The 18,409-nt window shown below is 41.2% G+C and overlaps 1 protein-coding gene across 1 annotated transcript in view; it reads left to right on the forward strand.

The window, feature by feature from the left end:
- Positions 1-17,248: 17,248 nt before the first annotated feature.
- The window catches only part of FRRS1 (ferric chelate reductase 1), a 50,660-nt gene continuing 49,499 nt past the window's right edge, over positions 17,249-18,409 (forward strand). Inside the window, exon 1 of the mRNA XM_082266133.1 lies at positions 17,249-17,316. The gene's annotated coding sequence lies outside the window, so the exon portion shown is untranslated. The remainder of the gene's footprint in view (positions 17,317-18,409) is intronic.

Genomic DNA, 18,409 nt, shown 5'->3' on the forward strand with positions numbered 1-18,409 from the left:
ATTTAATCAGTGTGACGTCTATCATAGGAGCTGTTTCAAGAGGCAGGACTTCGTATGACAGCAGCCGCTGGGCAATTCAAATCCAAGCTGTGTCACAGGGGGAGATCCCCGCTCTGTGTGAAATGGCAGGCTCTCCTCCCGATTTCTCCCTGAGATCCCAATGCAGTGATAGGCTTGGGTTTTGAATACGCTAGAGGGAAAATCTCTCTGGCTACTAGTATCTTCTCCAGAATTTTGCATACTTGCATACATCTCCAAATATATTTAATTACTTCTAAAGGCATTCCATTTTTTACCATACTACATCCTACATGAAAGTTGAAATTTACCCATAACAACTTGATAAAAAATAATGTTATTTAACAAGAAACATATGTTCCACATGAATTATTAAGCTACCAAAATTAGTGTGTGCTGTAAATTGTCTCCAACCGTGTTCCTGTTTCTTCTTGCCGGAGGCTGTTATTTTGCAGCAATGTGCATAAAAATAGAGAGAACCTGAGCATGTGCCCAGCAGGGTGAGATAACGTATTACTGGATTTTAACCACTTCAGCTCCGGAAAGGTTTTGCCCCCTTCATGACCACAGCATTTTTTGCGCTACTTTAACTGCTTGCCGACCGCCCACCGCATATATACTGTGGCAGTCTGGCTCAGCTACGCGAATCGACGTATGGGTTCTTCGGTTCGCTGGAGTGGTGCTGGGGGCAAGCGCGCGCCACTGGCGGCGCACTCCCGCCCCCACTAGGCAGCGGGGATGCCGATCCACGGGGCCGGTGGCCGTGATTGCCGCCAGGCACCTGCGATCGCTCCCCGCTGTGAGAGAAGGACGGCCAGCTGTTGTAAACACAGCTGACCATTGTTCTCTTTGAAATGATCACAGAACGCCTGTGATCCTTCTATATAGGATCACAGATCTCTATGATCATTTCACAAGTCCCTCTCCTCCAGTTAGAAAACGCTCCCCTAGGCTCATAATTAACCCTTTAATCACCCCTAGGTTAACCCCTTCCCTGCCAGTGTTATTTTTTTAGTAACAGTGCATATTTTTAGCACTGATTACTGTAGTAATATCACTGGTCCCCCCAAAAGTGTCTAGGGGGTCCGATCTGTCCGCCGCAATGCCGCAGTCCTGCTAAAAATTGCAGATCGCCGCCATTACTATCAAAAAAAAAGTAAATAAATAAATAAAAATGACATAAATCTTTCCCCTAGTTTGTAGACGCGATAACTTTTGCGCAAACCAATCAAAATATGCTTATTTCAATTTTTTCTTACCAAAAATATGTAGCAGAATACAAATTGGCATAAAAGGATGAAAAATTTAGATTTTTTTAGTTTTTTTTGGGGGGGGGGGGGGCGGGGGGATGTTATATAGCGGAATGGGAAAAATATATATATATTTTTTTTCAGAATTATCGTTCTTTTTTTGTTTATAGCGCAAAAAATAAAAATCGCCCAGGTGATCAAATACCACCAAAAGAAATCTCTATTTATGGGAAAAACAGGACATCGATTTTATTTGGGTACAGCATCGCACGACCGCGCAATTGTCCGTTAAAATAGCGCAGTGCCGAATTGCAAAAAAATGGCCTGGTCATTAAGGGGGCAAATCCTTCCGGTCCAGAAGTGGTTAACTGGCAAATATTCGGTCATGCAACACTGTACCCAAATGAAAATGTTATCTTTTTTCACACAAATAGAACTTTCTTTTGGTGGTAATTGATCACCACTGGGTTTTTTATTTTTTGCGATATAACCAAAAAAATACTCAAAATTTAGAAAAAACAACAATATAACTTTCTGTTATAAAACATATCCAATAAAAAATCATTGCAATGCCGAAGCTGATGGAACTCACATGCATGCACTGGAGTGATGTCATGTTGGCCAGGCCAATGACAGCGGCCGGCCAGGGTCAAAGTGGGGGGCAGACTGAGTCAATTTTTGCCCTGATCAAGACATCTTTGGGCAGTCGGGAAGTTCCAGGTCAGCGCATCACTGGATAGAAAGTGAGAATATTTCTGCTTTAAGCAAGAATGATAACAAGGCATTCCTCTAAGGCAGTGGTCCTCAACTCCGGTCCTCGGGGCCCACTAACAGGCCAGGTTTGCACAGAGTTGTATAAAGTACTTGAAACCCATACTTGAGTAAAAGTACAAGTGCACGATCAAAATGTGACTTGAGTAGAAGTGGAAGTGCTCGATCAAAAAGTGACTTGAGTAGAAGTACTAAAGTATTCAACATTTTTTGTACTTAAGTATTGCAAGTAGTTTTTTAAAAAAATTTGCTACTCAAGTACTCAAAGTAAAAGTACCAGTAGTTTTGAAAAAAAATTGCTACTCAAGTACTGAAAGTAAAAGTACAAGTACTGTGTCATGTAGTTATTAAAGAAAGAAGTCAAAAGTTTGAACATCATATTGTTTTTCATTATTTCAAATGCAGCTTTTATTTATACATACAGTAGCATTTATTTTCGTATGTGCTGATAATACACATGTTTTGAGCTTCATGAAACCTGACATCTACTGTTCTGGCTGTGGTAATTTTTATAATTGTAACGAGTAACTATGCAGCACAAAAAAAAAAATATCGGAGTAGAAGTATTGAAATCATTGAAAAAATGTAGTGAAGTAAAAGTGGAAGTAGGAGAAAAAAATACTACTCTAGGAAAGTACAGATACCGCCTTTCAGTACTTAAGTACAGTAGTGAAGTAGTTCTACTTAGTTACTATACATCTCTGGGTTTGCAAGATAACTAAATTACATCCCAGGTGAGCTCATTTGCTGCTCAGTGATTGCAGTATTCTAGTCTGCATCTCCCCAAGGTAATACTTAAAATCTGGCCTGTTAGTGGGCCTCGAGGACCGGAGTTGAGGACCACTGCTCTAAGGGACCCTCTCCTTAATTTCTACCTGCCAACATGCGCAGTGTGGAGCCTGCTTTGATTCCTCAGGAAGTAACAACAGTGAGAAGAATTGCGCAGAAAAAGCTGCGGGAAGACAGGGCTGAACTCCAGGCACTGGTAAGTACCTGATATTTAAGGCCCTTTTCATTCGATCAGGTCCGCCTGTCAGTTTTTTAGGTGGACCTGATCAGACCCTTCAGTCTCTTCTATTGAGCGGAAACCCACCACTGTCCACTCCGATTCTCTCTGCCAAGAACAGACAGGTGGTGGTCCTATTCCCCATCCGATCAGATGGCATTGGATGGAAATGGACAACCAGTCCATTTCCATCCAATTGCCCAATAGAGGAGAGTGGGACTGTGTCCGTGCCACTCTGCTTAGCGGAGCGGACACGGACCTGCCATCCGCTGCTCAGTGGGGATCAGCGCTGAGCAAGCAGATTCCGCTTCAAAGAGGCACTTGTGTGAAAGGGGCCTAAAAGTCAGAATTTGTAGCTGATGATTTTTCTTTTTTTAAGTTTGAAGTTTTACTTTAACATTTAGGCATAGCACGGCTCAATCACATGTGTTCAAGAACAATAGGCAGCAAAAGGTTGCTTTTGACCTGCCTAACCTGCAAGCAAACATTATCTCAGTAGAACACGCTCCAAAGCAAAAGCAATGCAAAGCAGGTCATAAAATAAATGGAAAAAATCTTTCACATTATTTACAACTCAACGAAATTCTATGATAATAAATGGGATCCTTGGTTTGATCATTCTAACCTTCTATTATAACCTATTAACCTCTAAACATAAATTTATATAAAAGTTGTAATTGTTAATAATATTAGTTTCACTTTATTGCCCATTTATACTCAACAATATATGTCTTTATGTTATGTAAGGTATTCCTGTTTTATACTGATCTTTCGAGACTATAACATATCCCTAAGTCCTGGTTCAGTGCGATCTGCAAGTTCGCACAGAATCGGATCGCATGGTGGTTCACACTAGTGCGATCCGATTCTGTGCGAACTTGCAGATCGCACTGAGATATGTGATCTCAACTGGGGGTGTCGTTAACTTTTAATTGACACCCCTGCGTACCCCATATGGCAGTGTGAACTGCCAGAGGTGCGGATGCGATGCGGGAACACGCTGCATATTCGCAGCATTCCCGCATCGCAGAAGTGTGAACCGGGACTTAGGGATTCTGCTGCGGATAAAAAAAAGGGTCATGTGCGTGTTTAGTGCGGATGCGGTGCGAATTCAGCCATACAAACTGTATGGCTGAGATTTGTACCGCACAGAGATCGCATGTAATTTAGGAGCAGTGCGCTCCGAATTACATGCGATCTCTGTGATCGCACTAATGTGAACCGGACCTAAATCGTTACTACTCATGCAGAGTTTTTTTTTTCTTGATCCTGATGTATAAGCATACTTGAAAAATAATTTATTTTTATTCTCTGTTTTTGTAATAATAGCTGTAATTTACTGTTTGTTGACTTCATTGCTATCTGTTTTCTGTACCACAATTTTTCACCTCAATAAAAAAGTTTTTATACAAAAAAATAAAAACTGTCATCCTCACTACATCATTGAAGTAAATGGGAATCTGATGATATATGTTTGATCTGCACTGCAATGAACATCAAACACAGTAAAAAAAAAAACAAAAAAAAAAAAAAACACCCGTGTACGCATGTTAACAAGGTGGTAAGTATATCCAAGCATAAAAACAAATATAGATTAATATATATTTAACTCATTTATACAATTTTTCCTGGAGTATCCTTTGATGCCTATTGTTGTGAAAGGTAAATGATCTTTATTCTCTATTGTAAATGGCATGATCCCCTGATGTCAACAAGTAAATAATTAAACTGGCCTTAAAACTGACATATGCTCAAGAACATGCTGAGCAGTTATCAGAACTGTGTACAGCTGGTATCTCCCTACACCAGTGTCCCTTATCTAAGAGCACAAATGTAAGCTAGGAGCACTTATCAGCACTAAGGCCCAGAATGATGCTGGTATCTGGGAAACAAGAGTCTCTAAAGAGGATCAAATGGGTAATGTTTGCTGCTGGTCTGGCACAAGGTACCCCTTCATCCACTGTGTGCCATGGAAAGGCATATCTGTGAGTGCCAAATAATGGAAACTACTTCTGGGACATGCATAAAACTGGAGGATCCACTGCCTTTATTTTCAAAAAAACATTACCACTGCTTTTACCTAATCCCCTAATTTACTGATCTTCTCGTGTTTCTTTAACCACTTAAGCCCCGGAAGATTTTACCCCCTTCCTGACCAGGGCCTATTTTGCGATTTGGCACTGCGTGACTTTACCGGACAATTGCGCAGTCGTGCGACGCTGTACCTAAACGAATTTGACATCCTTTTTTTCCCACAAACAGAGCTTTCTTTTGGTGGTATTTGATCACATGTGCGATTTTTTGATCATGCGCTATAAACAAAAAAAGAGCGTCAATTTTGCAAAAATAACAATATTTTTCACATTTTTTTATATGAAATTCCCCAAAAAAATGTAAAAATCAAAATTTTTTAACATTTTAGGCCAATTTGTTTTATGCTACCTATGTTTGGTAAAAAAAATCGCAAAAAGCGTATTTTGATTGGTTTTCGCAAAAGATATTGCGTTTACTAACTAAGGGAAAGATTGTTGTCATTTTTGTTGGTTTTTTTTTTAACGAGTAATGGCGGCGATCTGCGTTTTTTTTTTTGTGGGCTTGCGACATTGCGGCGGACAGATCAGACCCTTGACTGACATTTTTGACACTTTTGGGGTTACCAGTGACATTACTACAGTAATCAGTGCTATATATATGCACTGTTACTGTAAAAATGACGCTGGCAGTGAAAGAGTTAACTTTATTGGAGAGGGAGGGGTTAAGTGTGTCCCTAGGGGCGTGTTTCTAACTGTGATTGGCTGTGGCTACATGTGTAAGAACAGAGATCAACGGTCCTACATAGTAGAACCGTGTGATCTCCATTCTTACACAGGGAAGAATGACAGGCGGCTTTGTTTACATTAGCTGCCTGCCTTTCTTCCGGTGTAACGGAAGATCGCGAGTGCCCGGCGGACATCGGGTCCGCCGGGCACACGCGCGGGGGGGTCTGTAACCGCGCGGGAGCGCACCTCCAGCGGCGCGCGCTCGCTCCCTAGAGCCTCACAGGCTAGCGACGTAGACCTACGTCGCTTTGCCTGTGAGGGGCTGACCGCCGCAGTAAATAGTCGTGCAGCGGTCGGCAAGCGGTTAAAAACGGTGTTGCTAATGCTTCTGTTGAAACTAGAGCTCTGCCTACGGCTGGGTGCTACCATCTTGGTCCAGTGGTAGCAGCCTCAGCAGATATTGAGTTGTCGCTCCTGTAACTTCATAATTTCATTCCTTCATTAATTTCATGAATAAAGGAATGAAGGAACTTCATTCCTTCATAATTCTAAACGTGTTGCATTGTGCATGTTGAGTTTACAGACCCAAAAGCAAACATTTATTATATTTCAGCTTACCAATTCTTAGTTGTGATTTCTGTATTAGTTTTCTTTTTTAGGCTTTCTTACTTCTATTTTTACCTGGTGATTCAGCCCGTAAATCATTTTTTTTTTTTTTTTTTATAAAGAGCAGGTTCTCCTCTAGATGTATACGTTTACAGAGATAATACAACCAATTTAACACTGGCAGAGTGCCTACAATGATCAACTTTTATTTATTAGTGTAAAACATTTATCCCCCCCCCCCCCCCCCCAAAAAAAAACTGTTTGCTGTAACTGATAATAAAGAGTGAGCTGAAGCTTGGCTTTAATTTTGTTAGTGTATTTAATCTGCTATTGCTTCTAACACCACTCCCTTTGCCCTGGACTGACAATGCTCCTGTCTGCTGTGCCCCCTGTGCTTCTTCATCCAGAATGGCTCTAAAACAGGGAGTGCGTTACTGGCATGCATGATTCTAATTGTAAATTGTACCTGTAATGAGAAAATTTTGAAAAAAAAAAAAAAAAACCAACAATGTTTTTTACTTTCTGCTATAAAACATAGCTAGTAAAAAATTTGAAAAATCTAATTTATTTTTGGCCAAAATGTATACTGCTACATATCTTTGATAAAAAAAAAAAAAAACAATAAGTGTATACTGATTGGTTTGCCTGAAAGTTATACTGTCTACAAACTATAGTATATATTGGATTTTTTTTATACTACTAATGATGGTGATCAGCGACTTATAAAAAGACTCCGATAGTGTGGCGAGCAATCTGGCACCAACTGATGCTGGGGGGAACTGACTAACTGCCACTGACATCACCAGTGACACTAATACAGTGATAAGTGCTAATAATATACCCTGTCACTGTACTAATGACACCTGATGGGAACTGGTTAACATCAAGGGGTTAAATATGTGCCTAACAATGTGTAATGTGTGCTGTTTTTTTATTTATGGCTGTGTACAATCACAGTCCAGAGCCCTGTATTGACAATTAACCATGGCTCTGCGCAGAGAAGAGAGGAGTAATATATAGCGTTATTCAATTTATTTGAATAATACTAAAAACGCAATATTGCACTCACTTTTGTACAAGGTAAAACAAGAACTGGAAGTACGCCACCACTTGCGTGTCACCAGCCGGTGGTCAACTGACGCATTTCGTACCTCTCACAGGACGTTATTAAAGGCTATCACCTTTGATCAGCCTTTGTGTTTTTAGTATTATTTTATTAAACTGAATTATGCTTCATATTCCTCCTCTCTTCTGGCATTATACTATACATGAAGGGAATCCGCACCCACAAAGAAGGAGCTCCGTTGGAGGACTACTAATCCCAGCATCTGAGATGTTTTGCAAAGCGCACATGACTTCTGTTATGACAGTCTATGACAGCTGGTGAGTGAGCGGGCACACGACGGGAGTACGGACTGCACCAATTTTGTTTACAGCATTTGCCACCTCAGCACTTTAAATATGATGATGGAACTGCAATAATTTTCACCAATATGATGGACTTTTATTGATTTTGATTTCTATTGATTTTTTAACTTTGATATTGTGTGTATACATATTTAGTTTATGTATATAAACTAATATACTATATATATAAACTTTATATAGAGTTTATGCTATGGTTTACACATATTAGGTTTTCATAGTGGGAGCGCCCTTTTTACACATACATATGATTTAAGGTACTACACCTTTTAACCACTTTCAGACCGGACGAATTGGCTGCTCAATGACCAGGCCCTATTTTGCGATTCGGCACTGCTTGATTTTAACGGACAATTGCGCGGTCGTACAACACTGAACCCAAACAAAATTGACGTCCTTTTTTTCCCCACAAATAGAGCTTTCTTTTGGTGGTATTTGATCACCTGTGCAGTTTAAATTTTTTGTGCTATAAACAAAAAAAAGCGACAATTTTGAAAAAATAACAATATTTTTCACATTCTTTTATATGAAATTCTCAAAAAAAAAAAGTAAAAATCACAATTTTTTTAACATTTTAGGCCAATTTGTTTCCTGCTACATATTTTTGCCAAAAAAAAATTGCAATAAGCGTATTTTGATTGGTTTGCGCAAAAGTTATTGTGTTTACTAACTACGGGAAAGATTTATGTAATCTTTATTGTTTTTTTTTTTCTAGTAATAGCAATGATCTGCGATTTTTTGCGGGACTGCGACATTGCGGCGGACAGATCAGACCCCTAACTGACATTTTTGACACTTTTGGGGGTACCAGTGACATTACTACAGTAATCAGTGCTAAAAATATGCACTGTTACTGTAAAAATTACACTGGCAGGGAAGGGGTTAACAGTACTGGTGATCAAGGGTTTAAATGTGACCCGAGGGGCGTGATTCTAACTGTGGGGGGGCGTGGCTTGTGAAGTCATCACAGAGACATGTGATACTATATAGCAGGATCACATGACATCTGTGACAACTTCAGTAAGAAGTACAGACAGCTGTGTTTACATCAGCCGTCTGTCCTTCTCTGTCAGCGGCGGGAGATCGCGAGTGGACAGTGGCCATCGGAGCCGCCTGCCACATGCACTAGCTTCTCCGCTGACGAGTGGGGGCGGGAGCGCGCCTCCGGTGGCGCGTGAACGCCCCCTAGCTCCTCCCAGGCGAGCGCCGTACATGTACGGGCTTTTGCCTGGGAGCGCCAGCCTTCCGCAGTACATCTGGGGCTAAAGTGATTAAAGGAGCAGCAACCTCACCTACAACATTCACTATTTCACATAGTTTATTTATTATTATTTCTTACCACATCCATTAGTCCAGGTATCACGTATACTGTATATATTTATTTACAATATAATGATCTTTATGCAAATTCTAAGCCATCCCACCATTACAGCAAACAAGTGCTGAAAGTGGTGGTCATGCTTTAGAAGTTTAGAGGAAAGTTAGATTTAGACACAAATCTTAATCTACCCTTATATAAACGCTTTAAAACTACTTTTTGTTTTAAAAAAAACAACTACAAAACAAATTTTCTTTCTGAAACCTTATCTTTCTGAAATTGCTAGACCAAAGTCAACTGTGAAGGAGGCTGGTAGAAGATACAGGTTGCAAATAAGAGCACACAGGGAGTTATTGGGAATAAGTTGTAAGTCACTGGAAACACTGGGAAAAATAAAAACACACTGGAAGACACTGGGAGATGCTGCAGTCACTGGGTCCAGCTACAGGGTCACTAGGAATGTCAGGGTCACCTGGAGTCTCTAAGAAAGTAGGACACTAGGAGTCTTCTTGGAAAGTTGGGGACACAAGGCAGCTCTAGGGGTCACTTGGAATCCTCTCAGAAAGTCAGGGAAACTAGGAAACACTGGGGGTCACTCAGAAACCTCTTGGAAAGTCAGGGACACTAGGAAACACTGGGGAACTCTAGGAATCTATTTGGAAATGTAAAGTCACTGGGGGAAGCTGGTGATAGGAACACTGGCCATAACTGAGGGAATGATCCCAGCTTAAAGTTGTTCTAAAAGTTCGAATTAAAATAAAAATAAAGATAAATAACAGATATTATGGTTTTGCACAGAGCAGCTCCCATCCTCTTCTTTTTGGGTCCCTTGCAGGTGGTCCTGGCTCCTTCCCCCTGTCGAGTGCCCCCAATAGCAAGCTTCTTACTATGGGGACACTCGAGCAGGCTCGCTCCTGAGCCGCACTCCTGTGAATGTACATTGTGTATTTTTTGTGCATTAATATGGTGTATATGTGAGCCAAAGATGACTAACACTAGCTTTCATTTTTGTTCAGACGGCATCTGCATCCAAGGATGTTTTTTTTTTACTTTACCAGTATTGACAATTACATTTTATATACTTAATACTTAATTATATTAAAACTAAACTCTTTGTGAGCTTCTTAGTGTAATCAGTCAGCATACTACAGTGTATAATGTTAAGTAATCCCACTCACATAAATTAGTGCCTATTCTGGACACAAGACAGTCAAGTCAGCCTTTATGTGTAAACAGGAGTGCAGCCGCTGAGAGTCTGGTGAAAGCGAAATGGTGGCACTCTTGTTTACACATAAAGGCTGGCTGTCTTATATGATAAATGTGAGTGGGATTACTCAAAGTGGATGTAAATCCCATTCATGAAATCTGATCTGGCCACATATACTGTTTCTGTAGTGTTTACTTATCTCTCTGCAAAGTCCTAAGTCCTGTGTCTTTCTGCTGCTCCATTCCTCTATCAGCATGATCATTTCTGACAAGTTCTCTGACACAGGAGATAAAAGCAGCTGGAAATATGTAACTTGGGTAACTTAGAGACAGATAAGCACAGAGCTTGTCTACTCAGACTTTAGCTCTACAAGTTTCCTCCTTCCTCTGCCTATGTGGAGGTGGTGCCTTTCCCCCAATCAGCTCACACACAGCGTATGCCTGGACTCCCCTCCCACTGCTGAAACAGGAAGAAAAATTTCTAACACGATTCACACTTTTTAAAGAGTCCAAAAAGCTGAACACTGCAGATCTACATGTAAAACGTAGGTAGGGAGATTTGTTTCATCTCTGTGGATCATCTGAAGCTGTTCACTTCACTGGGTATATGAGGGTTTTCATCCACTTTAACACAGTACTATTTTATTTTACTCAAAATAAATACTACACTATGAAAATATATTCTGGACCGGATTCATGTGTGTGTGATGTCCAATTGTGAGGAGGAGATAATGAATCTTTTCCTTGGAGTTCCTTGTGGATCAGTATAATGGGAAAGTGAGCGGAGGGGAGGAATTGACCTAACCTTGCGTGCTTATTGACCTTTACAAAGAGGCCATTGACGTCTAGTATGGTGAGGTGAGTGGGGATCACTGTGTGGTGGTGTAAGGAGATTACCATACTGGACTTTTTGCACTTTCAGTGGAAATGAAGGAACCTTTAATACCAAATAACAAAAGACTCACGGCACAAAAAGGTTTCAAGCTAGATTTATTTATGATATGCATGTTCTTTTCATTTATAAACGCTGATATCTATAAAATTTTTTGCATATTAATATTTGTGCATAGCGCTATCTTTGTATTATAGAAGTTTGCATAGGCTGGTGGAAAAGCTTGAGTCCACTGTGGGACAGGCTTCTAGAATGGGCAGAATTAACAAATGGACATAGTTACATAGTTACATATAGTTACATAGTTAGTCAGGTTGAAAAAAGACACAAGTCCTTAAGGTTCAACCAAAAAAAAAAAAAAAAAAAAAACATATTGAAAACCCAACCATACAATCCCATATACACAATCCTATACCTGCTGTTGATCCAGAGGAAGGCGGAAAAAACCCCAGCAAAGCATGATCCAATTTGCTACAGCAGGGGAAAAAATTCCTTCCTGATCCCCCGAGAGGCAATCGGATATTCCCTGGATCAACTTTACCTAAAAAAAATTGTAGTACCCATTTATATTATGTACACCCAGGAAAGAATCCAGGCCTTTTTTAAAGCATCTTCATCACAATCTAGTGAGCTAGCCAGAACCACCTCTGGAGGGAGTCTATTCCACATTTTCACAACTATTACGGTGAAGAAACCTTTCCGTATTTGGAGACGAAATCTGTTTTCATCTAGACGTAAAGAGTGCCCCCTTGTCCTCTGTGTTGACCTTAAAGTGAACAACTCAACATTCAACTCAACTCAGTTCACTATATGGACCCCTTATGTATTTATACATGTTGATCATATCCCCCCTTAATCTCCTCTTCTCAAGAGAGAATAAATTCAGTTCCTCTAATCTTTTTCTCACAGCTGAGGTCCTCCATGCCTCTTATTAGTTTGGTTGCCCTTCTCTGCACTTTCTCCAGTTCCCCAATATCCTTTTTAAGAACTGGTGCCCAAAACTGAACTGCATATTCCAGATGAGGCCTTACTAATGATTTGTACAGGGGCAAAATTATATCTCTCTCTCTGGAGTCCATGCCTCTGTTAATACAAGAAAGGACTTTGCTTGCTTGTGAAACAGCAGCTTGGCATTGCATGCTATTATTAAGCTTATGATCTACCAGAACACCCAGATCCTTCTCCGCTATGGATTCACACAGTTCTTCTCCACCTAGTATGTATGATGCATGCATATTCTTAGCCCCCAAGTGCATAACTTTACGCACAACATGCTTGTGAAAACGTCAGAGCTGACCATGGCATGGGTTGGTGGAAAAGTCAGTGTTAACACAGGATGGTACATGCACAGGCAGGCTGGTACAGGTACAGGCTGGTGAAAAGGCTGAAGTTGACCGCCATGTAGGCTAGTGGAAAGGCTGGAGTCATCCCTGAGAAAGAATGGTGGAACGGCCAGGGATGACCACTTGACAGACTAGTGGAATAGTTAGGGTCGATCCTGGGACAGGCTGCTGTGAACAGCAGGACAGGCTGGTGGAACATCTCTTTTCTTAAATTTATTTCACTCTTGTCAGAGATTATAGTTAATTAAATAGTAACATTTTAATAAGGCTCCTTTCACACGGCTGTCCTGATCAGGTCCACCTGCCAGTTTTTCAGGCGGACCTAATCGGATGGTCTATTTATCACTACGGACCGATGGTTGTAAATGGACTTGTGACCTGTGTCCATTTACACCCGCCTACCTCCAATCCGATCCTACCTTTACGATCCGATCCGGTCTGGTCCTCGAAAAACAAATGTGAGGTAGTTGGGGCTATGTATAAACTGAACAGACATGGCCCAGTCATCCACCTGCTCTGTTCTAAACAGCGGGGGATCTGTGAGTGGATCCCTTGCTGATCAGAATGGAGTTCACCCCGTGTGAAAGGGGCCTCATGGGTTACTGGACAGTGTACACTTCACAAATATAACAATTTAAAATGTTAACAAATAAAGTAAGGACATAATAAATTGTACAGCCTCTGTAGATTTTCCAGAGCTCCTGAAGGTGGAGATGGTTGCACTACAGACAATGCCCATTGTGCAACCTTTGTGTTTAGACTTCAGATGGAGGTGTGCACATTACAGCTCTAGATCTTCTCTATATAAAACCTAGAATGTATGTTTCCCCAACTTCCTTGAATTTGGTATTGTTCTGCAGCCTTCCTCAGCTTAAAGTGGAACTAAACCCTCCAATACTGTACCATCTCACATTGTATAGTCATAAAAATGGGTAGCAAGGGTTGAAGTGTTGAATGGATTATATGACTAAGACCAGTCAGAGTACAACATATCCAGTTAAAAGACTATCATTTGTTGGATCAACAGTAGAACATTTATGAAGCCCTAAATTCCTAAAGAGGCTTTTTCCACAATGTGAGGATCACAATCGCCACAAGTCGTTCCAAGCCAGCCGTATATGGATAGGTAAGAGGTGGTGTATTAGGTGTATTAAAAGGTTTAATTACATCTCTTTGATCTTATATGGTTTTATTGATGTGAAATTTGTTTTGTTTTGAATAAACTTTTTGGGCTTTTACACACATGTACCTAAAAAGTCCATGTTGTTTCAATATAAACATCATCTAGTCAAATAGGATGTGGTACCTATTACCATCTATCTCGGCACCCACGGTACCACCCCGTGTTGGTGTAACTCTTATGTAAGTTACTTTAAAGTGGAACGTCACCCTCTCAGTCAACATTGACTATTTTTGATCCCTGTGCTGCTAGCATTAGTATATGGATAGGAAAGTATATCATGTTTACCTGTTTCTTTTTTTTTTTTGTTATTTTTTCAGTCACTTCCAGGTTTCTAGCCTAGGCAAATGATGTTATACATCCCAGGAGTCTTCAGGAAGGGAGGAGGTTTTTTTTTTTTTAGCTGAGCACACCCACCTGCATGCATGCCTGAGTTAAGGGCAGATGAAATTCCAGGAGGCAAATGCTACATGAATCATCTGCCCTTACTCAAGATGGCCCTTGACAGAAATGTTAGGGGAGTGTTGTTCAAAGTAATTTATCAGCAACATAAAACATGGACACATGGGTGGATGACTGAATTTGCTTTGAATATTAAAAATGAATTATACATCAGTTTGTGCTTGTGGTGCTCAGCCTCAGATGCAGTGAAGTCCCGCTTTATGCAAAATGAAATCGTCAACAGATCTCTATGGTGGATGTGGTCTCTATGGTGATCCTGGGGGTCCTCTATCCATACCATCTGCAGTTTTATATATATATATATATATATATATACATGTGTATGAAAGTAGTGTAGTATCATTTATAAAGGATTATTAAAAGCATAACGGCTATTACTCACATTAAAACAATGAAACTGCTCGAAAATCCATGAGTGCCAAACTCATATCCTTGCTGACATCACTTCCCGTATGCTTCCGCTCACACCCTACACGTTACGTCACGCCCACGTGACTTTTTCAGGGGAAGGATCACCATAGAGACCACATCCACCACAGAGATCTGTTGACTGGGAGGAGAAACAGAGGACCCCCAAAGGCGAGCGGATGTGTGAGCATTACCGGCTTTGAGATATTATTACATGCATGTTATCTAAAGCTGTACCAAGATGAGAAGCTAGTGAGTACAGAGGTGACGCTACGGTGGAAATGGGAAGATAATACCTCTTTATGGACACTCACAGTTAATGGTGAAGGGATGCACCATTTATGAAAAAGGCAGTCTTCTAGTTGAAACAGTCACTCAAAGGCTGGCCATACATTATACAATTTTCTGTACAATTTTCTTTAGATTTACCTTCAACTATGTAATACAAAGACCTGCCCTAAAGGATACAATTGAAAGTGGTGTTTAGTTCTGACCTCATATTATATGGATTTTGGTAAATCTAACTGAAAATTGTACAAGAGAATTGAACATGTATGACCAGCCAAAGTTTACGTTATTATTTCTCATTACTTTATACTGTGCTATTTGATACGATTTGTACCCACTATTAACTACAGATACAATAGTATATACATTTTTCCTTGCGGATTTGCATACCCTTATTAATTATCTGTGGTTTTGCACACTTTGTATCTTTACTTGAAGTTTTATATTAGTCATTCACTTCTGCCAGCTTTGCAGGATATAGAAGTTAGTGGATTTGCATATTATTATATTCATCTCAAGTTGCACAGGTGTTATTTATTCCTATTTACTTTGCTGACCTTGCAGGACATACATAGCACTTTGCACATTTTATTTGGCAGAGCAGCACTATTTGATTACAATAGCTAAGAATAAGCTATAGAGTGCTGGCAGCAGCTGGATCACCTTTCACTATTATTTACATACAGTGATAGCGTGAGAGTAACTCACTATACACTGAAGTTCCGCTTTAGGCCCCTTTCATACTTGTGGGACTTGCCGATTCAGCAGCCGTTATCCTAGGGGTCGGGAGGGGACGCCCCCCACGCAACTCTGCCTAGGTCTCCCATCCCACTGGTTGGAGTTCCAAACGAAGCCGGATTCGGTTTCGATTGGCTCACAGATCATGTAACCCAGAAGTGACGTCACAACATCACTTCTGGTTTACTCGGCTGCCAATGGCACTGATTTAAAAAAACTGTCAGTATTCAAAAATTCAGATTTTAGCGTTTTGAATACTTTGAAGTGCAGTGGAGGGGTCTTTTAGACCTCCATAAAGAGTACCTGTCACTGCCTATTACTGTCACAAGGGATGTTTACATTCCTTGCATAGGTGTGCACAGCCTATTGCATTAGGGTGTGCACCTCAAAGCTCAAACACATATGTGTGTGCATGTGTATATATATATATATATACTGACGGATGGTGTCAGTAGAGCAGTGAACAGTGTCAGTAAGGCAGAGATTGGTGTATTTTTTATTTGTATCTTTTTATTTTTTATTCTTTTTTACACTTTTTTTTAAAATAATGTTTACACATTTTTTAAGGGGCCCATTAGGGGACTTTGGGTTTAAGCAAGGGGAATCTGTGCCACCCAGAGTGATTAGGGTGTGCCAGGTGTGCACACGCCTATGATTCCTTAAGACAGCAATAAAAGTGATCAGATAAAAAAAAAAGTGGTAAAAATAAAAAAAAAAATAAAATAAATAGGAAAAAAATGTAAAAGTTTTAAAGCGCCCCCGTCCCTGGGAGCTCACACACAAAAAAAACCCCCAAAACGCATATATAAGTCGTGCCCACAAATGAAAACGGTGTTCAAATCACACATGTGAGGTATCGCCGCGATTGTCAGGGCAAGAGCAATAATTCTAGAAAAAGACCTCCTCTGTAACTCTAAACTGGTAACCGTTAAAAATTGTTTAAAGTGTCGCCTATGGAGATTTTTAAGTACTGTAGTTTGTCGCCTTTCCACAAGTGTGCGCAATTTTAAACCGTAACATGTTAGGTATCTATGTACTCGGCGTGACATCATCTTTCACAATATACAAAAAACAAATTTGGCTAAACTTTACTGTTTAGATTTTTTTTTTTTTTAATGCATTGAAATTCATTTTTTTCCCCAAAAAAAATGCTTTTGAGAGACCACTGCGCAAATACTGCGGGACAACAAATATTGCAACGACCACCATTTTATTCTCCAGGGTCTTTGCTAAAAATATATATATATATATAGATGTTTGGGGGTTCTAAGTAATTTTCTAGCAAAAAATACTGATTTTAACTGGTAAGCAACAGGTGTCAGAAATAGGCTTGGTCCTTAAGTGGTTAAATAATAAGGATCCCTATCCTAGTGGGATGTAATAGTGAGTGAATGCAGCCTAACAGGTTACAGAACACTGAATCATTACACACATAGCGCTGACATTGACAGGCACGCCGCACGGATCTGTAGTAGACAAAGGCTGCCTAGAAGACACGCCCACCACAGAATGCACCCAATGATCAGAGAAAGGCTGCGGCAGACACGCCTCCTGAGGTTTGGTGTCCTGGCTGCCGGGTGTGTTGGTGGAAGTGGAGTGTGGTCGGTCGGTCGGTGTGTCCCCGGTGGAGACTCCTGTGTGGGAAGGTCAGTACATACATAAGATTTCTATAGAGCAGTCCGCGCTGTGTCTCCCTATATTACCTGATAGAAGGAGCTCATTGTCTTGTAGGTGGGACTGGAGTTCCTGGCATTGAGTGTTACTTCCTTATGTCTGTATACATTGTGTGTATACGGAGCAGTATGGTCAGGACTGGCATGGTGCTGACTCTATACACCTACAGCACTCTCAGAAGTCCACAACAGTGTTTCCGAGTTATACTGTAATAAATACAAGCATCATTTCTTCCCTGTGTCTCCTGGTTTTTGAGGTCCCCTGGGTGTGGGTTCACCAAAGGATCCCCAGGTGTGAGTCTCCTAGCTCTAAGGATCCTGAGGTGTAGGTCACCTGACTCTGTAGACCCCCCCCCCCCCAGCTGTAATTCATTTGATTCTGTGGATCACCCAGGTGTAGGTTCCCCCCATTCTGTGGGTCCCCTAAATCTGAGAATCTCGGGGTGTAGGTCATCTGGTTCTGTGGGTCTCCCTGATTCTGTGGATCACCAGGGTTTTGGTTCCCCCCCTTCTCTGATTCTGTGGATCACCCAGGTTTGGGTCCCCCCCCCCCCCCGATTCTGTGGATAACCCGGGTGTGGGCTCCCCCTGATTCTTTGGACCCCCTTGGTGTGAGTTCTCCCAATTCTGAGGATTTCCGAGGTGTGGGTCCTCTGATTCTGGTGGATTACCCGGTTGTGGGTTCCCCCAGTTCTGAGGATCTCCCAGGTGTGGGTCCTCTGATTCTGTGGATTACTCGTTGAGGATCTCTTGGGATCAGAATCTGATTCTGTGGGTCCCCCAATTGCGAGGATCCTTCAGGTGTGGGTCATCTGATTCTTTGGGTCCCCCTGATTCTGAGGATCCCCAGGTGTAGGTCATCTAGTTCTGTGGGTCCCCCGATTCTGAGAATCCCCCCCCCCCCCGTGTAGGTCACCTATTTCTGTGGGTCCCCCCATAAAGATCCCCAGGTGTAGGTCACCTGGTTCTGTAGCTCCCCCTGATTCTGTGGATCCCCTTGATTCTGAGGACCTCCTGGGTGTGGGTGCCCTCCCCCCAATTCTTAGGATCTCCCAGGTGTGGGTTC

This window comes from Pelophylax lessonae (genome assembly GCF_965119305.1).
Source record: "Pelophylax lessonae genome assembly, chromosome: 8".
In the NCBI taxonomy this organism is placed as follows: domain Eukaryota; kingdom Metazoa; phylum Chordata; class Amphibia; order Anura; family Ranidae; genus Pelophylax; species Pelophylax lessonae.